A 7,451-nucleotide genomic window follows, 5' to 3' on the forward strand; every position below is an offset into this window, starting at 1 on the left:
GAGTTCTGTGTTTGTTTATTTTTTTTATTTTTTTTAGGAAGATTACAGCCTTTAATCTCCTCAAAATAAATGTGCATATAAACTATGAACAATTTAATTATAGCTGTATTTATAAAATGCTTACTAATGACTTTTAATTTTGGGAGAAGGCTATATAAAGCAGCAACAGTTGATGTTGAGGCCTAAGATATTTCTTAAGCTGTAATGATGAAAAAACAACAACAACAACACAAAATTGCTTATTTTTGTTCTGCTGGTGATTAAAGAGATGATTAAGTCTCCCTCCCTCTCTCTCTCTCTCTCTGACACCAAGCCCATCCCCTCTCTCACACATTCACACAAACTCAGCACACACACAAACACACACACACACACACACACATTACCCACAGTGACAGAGGGACAGAGTGAAATCAGATGTATGGTAGTTTTTTAATTTTCTCTCATCCATATAGTGTTGTATAGTCATGAACCTATGCATATTTCCTCAGAATGACTTGTCTTCTATGTGTACATTTTGTTGAAGTGTTTAAAAGCTGCACTTTAAAAAATAAAAGACATTTACTGGTTCCTTTTTTACTGTTATTTCAAAAAATCACCATCCAAAATTCATTCGCACCTGTTCTGTAAGATAAATTCTTTAAACAGTGGTAAAAGAGGATGTGGTGCTGATCCTTCAAGAGTCACTCCAAACTTATCTGTCCATAAAGCCTATAAAGAATTATTCTTAATACACAGTATTTCACAATACTTCAGCATATTATTCTAATTAAGTGAGGGTCATTTTATCAGTAAAATACATAAAATTCATATTATTTTTCTTTGAAAGATTTCTATAAATGATTTAAATCATATTCGTTTCTACAATAATTATTTAAAAGTAATCCTATAGCTTCATCTGGTGGCCATTATTGGTACTAAGAATTTCAAGCTTGATTTATATGTTATGATAGTTTTAATTTTATGCTGGCTCCTGGACATGATAAAGCTATGAAACTTACTGTGCTTCCTTCAAATGATGACTTCTACGTATATAAAAAATTATGAAGAGTTGGGATGAAGAAAGTTAAAGATATAGTAAAATAACTATTGTATTTTTTTATGTTACTTTAATAAATCGGTATGGCCACACCATTTAAGGTATCTTAAACCCATTCGCAATTTAACATCTTCAGTATATTGGCATCATGTTGAAAAAGTTTGGTGTGAACTACTTGTGTCTTCTTGGAGGAGTATGATTCATTTACAGGCTGATTTGATCATAAATCCACAATAAAATTTCTGAGTTCTGTATCAATCTGTGTTGTTGTTTGTTTATTTTCATTTTTTTTATTTTTCATAGGAAGATAACTGACCCTTTACTCTCCTTTTTAATAAATGTGCTTATAAACCAAGATCAAGCTATTTATAGCTGTATTTATAAGCTGCTTATTAATGACTATTTAAGTTGGGACAAGACTTTATAAAGCATGAACTGACTATTTACTAATGAGTGCAGTTATTATAAAGTGTTACCAATGCATTTACTAATGTTAACAAATTAGACATTATTTTACAGTGTTATAAAATCCTTTAATGACTTATAAGCATTTGTGAAATAGTTCTGCTTGCATTAAAGCTTAGTCTTCATCTGTGAGCTGAACAGTTTTACTGTTACATCCTTGAGATTATGTAAATTCAAATAAATGTCATGTCACAGGGTGACAGAGGTCAGTATCAAATGAGTTTGAAATTATTATTTGCAGCACAAATAAGGTTTTTTAGGATTTTTTTTAATCCCTGAAACTGTCAGAAAAGGATAAGGCCTAAGATATTTCTTAAGATGTAATGATAACAGCACAATTAGCAACAACAACAAAAAAATAACTATTTAAAATACAGTTTTTTTTCGGGTGATTAAAGAGATGTTTAAGTCTCTCTCTCTCTCTCTCTCTCTCTCTCTCTCTGTCTGTCTGCCACTCAGCTCACACCCCTCCCCCACTCACACTCACACACACACACAGAGTCAGCACACAGAGTGACAGAGTGAGATCAGATGTCTGACAGTTTTTTAATTTTCTTTTAATCATACAGTGCTGTAAAGTCATGAAACTATGCATATTTCCTCAGAATCACTGGTTTTCTAAATTAAAAATGTTTTTTAAAGGTTTGGAAGCTGCAATTTAAAAATACAAGACGATTAATGTTTCACTTTTTACTGTCATTTCAAAAAATCACCACGACAAAACCGTTCAAGCTAACCAAAATCTGTTCGCAATTTAAGTTCCTCGATGTTTTTTCTTCATGTAGACAACGTTTGGTGTGTATAGTGTACTTCCCCTGTGAGGAGTATTCATTAATTCACAACTGTAAAATCTCAAAAATACACATTCAAATCAAAATAGCCGACTTCCTGTTGATCGTAGCTGATGACTGTGAATTAGAAAGTTGTCCGTCTTGAAAAGAACAATTTATGTACCAAGTTTGGTGTCTGTAGCTAAAACTAACCCCCCCACTTTTGACAAAAGGTGGCGCTATAGAGTGCCTCCTTCACGCCCTTTTAAAAGCTTTTGCCATTGTCTAGCTATCACTAATACTGATATGTGTTTTGAGTTTCATGTAAATCTGAGCTTGTTGTCTGCCTCAAACTCACCATAACAGAACATTCAAGTTTGACAAGTTGCCATGGCAACACTATATCAGATATCAATATCCCCACAACAGATTTACATCGGCCGTGTTTTGTCATTATTCTGATGAAGTTTTAAGTAAATCGAGTAAAAATAAGATGCTGAATTCAAAGCATTTGGAAAATGACACACTTCCTGCTGCCAGTTGGTGGCGCTATAACGTTGACTCTTAATAGCCACATATATACAATCGGTATCATACAACGAACAAACCCATGAAGTTTGATCAAATTCAGGAAATGTATGTGGATGTTATTAGACATTTCCTGTTTCTCATTTCTCGCCATAAGTTCCATGCCTCGCCACGGGCAAACCGTTCGAGATATCAAAAATCCCCTCGCAATTTTTCATCCTCAATGTCTTGAGATCATGTTCACCGAGTTTCGTGGCGAATGGGTTGAAAACCTCAGAGGAGTATTTCAAATTCCAGAGCATGCTTTTTTTAAACAGCCCTGAATAGCTGACTTCCTGTTGGGCGGAGCCTATGACATAAAGTGTGAAAGTTGTTCGGCTCAATGAGATCTATAAGTGTACCGAGTTTGATATAAATACATGCAAGTGTGTGTGAGCTATGGTTCAAGAATTCTGACTGTCTTCCAGGGGGCGCTGTAGAGCCCCTGTGCCACGCCCGGGTCCCAGCCTCTGCGGCGTCCTGATGGCCGCAGATTCCAATGTGTGTGCCAATTTTCAAGAGTTTTTGAGCATGTTAAGGCCCCCAAAACACCCCGGAAGGTTTAATAAAAAATAAAAATAATAATAACAAGAATAATCCTTAGAAGAACAATAGGGCTCTTCGCCCCTTCGGGCTTGAGCCCTAACAAGAATAATCCTTAGAAGAACAATAGGGCTCTTCGCCCCTTCGGGCTTGAGCCCTAATTAAAGCTGCAAGCAGCGATGATCGGGCCCTCGCACCCGGGCTCACCGCCAGCAAGCGGCTTTAGTAAAAAAAGCGAACGGCGAGAAATATGCATTTAAAGTCGTAAATATAAGTGGAATATGTCAAAGTCATTTATATGTGCCAATCTTCTTTTTGCCAGCAGGTGGCGCTATCATTATAATGGAATATTTTCCTTCAGATGTGTTCAGGCCAAGACTCTTATCAAACATTTGAAGTTTGGGGAAGATCGAATATTTTATGCCTGAGTTACAACAACTTCTCTTCCTATGGCGAGACATCAATTTTGTCATGGCGCCATGGACACGACCTTTAACAAAAACTCAAGATAGACTGACCACGAAAAAGACATTAATGTCAAAAAATTTCTAGGAGTAGTTTGTCGCAGTGTAAAATATGACACTTCCTGTTGCCAATAGGGGGCACTATATATCTTTGTTGTTCTGTCCTTTCATCTGCTCACTGCATTTGTTAACTGTGTCTTACAAGTGGTTTTTAAAAGTAAAAATTACTTCAATTTCAGTCTCTTTCAATATAAGTGTTTATATAAATGTTAATTAAAGCTTAATTAAAATATTTTAATACATTATTAATAATATTTTTTTTATTACATTTTTATTTTAAAATTAGTTTATGTACTGTGAAAAAACATAAATAATAATATTTTTAATGATAGGAATAACTAACATAAAAAAGATTAATAAATTACCTGAAAAATAGATTGTTCATTGTTAGTTCATGTTAGTTAATGCATTAACTAATGTAAACCAAAGAGAGCTTATTCGCACTTTTCATGATCTATAACCATTTTTAAAAATACTTTTATTGATCTATAAACATTTCTGAAATTATTATATAAAACTATATTACCAGTAAAATTCATTAGCTTTTTAAAATACATATTGTTTTACTTTGAAAGATTTTTATAAATGATTTAAATGCTTTATAGACGTTTCTAAAACAATTATTTAAAAGTAATCCTATAGCTCCATCTGGTGGTGGCCATGATAGGTATTACACACTGCACGTTTGGTGTTGCTATCTGAACCAGTCCGAATGAAGCATTCCTAAATGGAGCAGGAGAACAGGACAGACTGTGCATATGCCTATGCAAGGCCAGGTTCACAAGCTCTATCTGTAATGCATATTTTTTTCAGAGCCCATGTTAATGGATCAGAGCATTCACACTGCACATGGTAAAAGATGTGAACAGAAAAGGTTAGAAGTAGAAAGGTGTGAAAAGAATGAATATCTAGCGCATGAGCATAGAGAGAGTTGTGAGTGCACAGGACACAGTTTGAGCAGAGGAAACGAGTTTTAAGTGCGCGCACGCTCTCCGAGCAAAAGCAGCATGTATCAGAGCGTTTTTTGTCAAAGTAAAGGAAATGTGCACGCAAGCGGAGAGATTCATGCTCGCACATTATTTTAATGTGTTTTTGCGTAACAATAACATGCTCTCGCTACTGCGTCTGCACCACATACACATACTGTATACACTCTGCAAACAGTGAACCTGTATAATCTATAACAAATCTATTTCAACACCTGAAGCATCGCTACAATGAGCTCAATGACCAATGCATGACAAGAAGACATGCCTAAAAATTCAGCACTCCTAAATATGAGTATTTCACTTCCAGCCATCGAGGACAATTATATATATCACTCATAAATCATGAAATACCAGATCTATAGTATTTATTAAGATTGATGTGATTTGAAATTGGTAAAATGTACTTGGAAAAAAATGTCATCAGAATATCAACGTGCCTTATTATTATGTACTTTGTGAAAAAGCATTTTTAACAATTTTATTGATCTATAAGCATTTGTAAAATATGTTTGCCTGCATTACAGCTTAGTCTTTATCTGTGAGCTGAACTGTTTTACTGTTAAATCAGCAAGATTGTGTAAATTCAGGTCATGTCATGTCATGTCACAGAATGGCTGTCATAGGTCAGTATCAAATAAGTTTAAAATTATTATCAGAATAAAAAAATATATACAAGTCATCGTGTATGTATTTTTAAAATCTTTTTTTATTTTTCAATTTACATAATTCTTAACCTAATTATATAAAATCATTTTGTCTGAGCCCTACAAATTGTACTAGGTTTTTTTCGTCCCTAAAAATGATAGAAAATGATAGAGAGATTTCTTAAGCTGTAATGATGAAAAAAATCAACAACACACAATTACAGTTTTTTTTCTGGTGATTAAAGAGATGTTAACTCTCTCTCTCTCTCCCTATATCTCTCTCTCTCTGTCAGGCAGGTCCTCAAGCACCCCCCCCCCCTTTCCCTCACACAGAGACAATGCCAGAGAGTGAGATCAGATGTCTGACAGTTTTATAATTTTATTTTAATCTTACAGTGTTGTAAAGTCGTGAAACTATGCATATTTCCTCAGAATCGCATGTTCTCTAAATGAAAAATGGTTTTGAAATGTTTGGAAGCTGCAATTTAAAAATACCAGACAATTAATGTTTCCCTTTTTACTGTTATTTCAAAAAATCACCACGGCAAAACCGTTCAAGCTATCCAAAATCCATTCGCAATTTAAGTTCCTCAATGTTTTTTCAACATGTAGACAAAGTTTGGTGTGTATAGTGCACTTCCCCTGTGAGGAGTATGCATTAATTCGCAGCCGAATTTGCCAAAAATACATATTCAAATCAAAATAGCTGACTTCCTGTTGGTCGTAGCTTATGACTGTGAATTAGAAAATTGTCCGTCTTGATAAGAACAATTTATGTACCAAGTTTGGTGTCTGTAGCTAAAACTAACCCCCCCACTTTTGACAAAAGGTGGCGCTATAGAGTGCCTCCATCACATCCTTTTAAAAGCTTATGCCATTGTCTAGATATCATTAATACGGATATGTGTTCTGAGTTTAATGTAAATCTGAGCTTGTTGTCTGCTTCAAAATCACCATAACAGAATATTCAAGTTTGACACGTTGCCATGGCAACACTATATTAGATATCAGTATACCCACAACAGATTTACATCAGCTGTATTTTGTCATTATTCTGATGAAGTTTGAAGCAAATCGAGTAAAAATAAGACGCTGAATTAAAAGAATTTTGAAAATGACACACTTCCTGCTGCCAGTTGGTGGCGCTGTAACTTTGACACCTTATAGTTACATATATGCGAGTAACATATTACAATGAACAAACCGATGAAGTTTGATGAAACTCAGGAAATGTATGCGGATGTTATTAGGCACTTCCTGTTTCAAATTTTGTGCCCTAATTTCAACGCCTCACCACGGGCGAACCGTTCGAGATATCAAAAATCCCCTCGCAATTTTTCATCCTCAATGTCTTGAGATCATGTTCACCAAGTTTTGTGGCAAACGGGTGGAAAACCTCAGAGGAGTATTTCAAATTCCAGAGCATGCTTTTTTTAAACAGCCCTGAATAGCTGACTTCCTGTTGGGCGGAGCCTATGACATAGAGCGTGAAAGTTGTTCGGCTCAATGAGATCTATAAGTGTACTGAGTTTCATATAAATACATGCAAGTATGTGTGAGCTATGGTTCAGGATTTTCTGACGGTGTTCCAGGGGGCGCTGTAGAGCTCCTATGCCACGCCCGGGTTCCAGTCTCTGCGGCGACCTGATGGCCGCAGGTTCCAATGTGTATGCCAATTTTCAAGAGTTTTTGAGTATGTTAAGGCCCCCAAAAACCCCCGGAAGGTTAAAAAAAAAAAAAAAATAATAAGAATAATCCTTAGGGGAACAATAGGGCCCTGCGCCCATTGGCTCGGGCCCTAAAAAAAAAATATAGCTGCAAGCAGCGATGGCGGGCTCAAGCCACCAGTGCCATCGCCACCCCGGTGGCATCAGGTAAACTGTGCCCAGCGGGCACATGCATTCACAATA

This window comes from Carassius gibelio, chromosome B3 (assembly GCF_023724105.1).
Source record: "Carassius gibelio isolate Cgi1373 ecotype wild population from Czech Republic chromosome B3, carGib1.2-hapl.c, whole genome shotgun sequence".
Classification (NCBI taxonomy): domain Eukaryota; kingdom Metazoa; phylum Chordata; class Actinopteri; order Cypriniformes; family Cyprinidae; genus Carassius; species Carassius gibelio.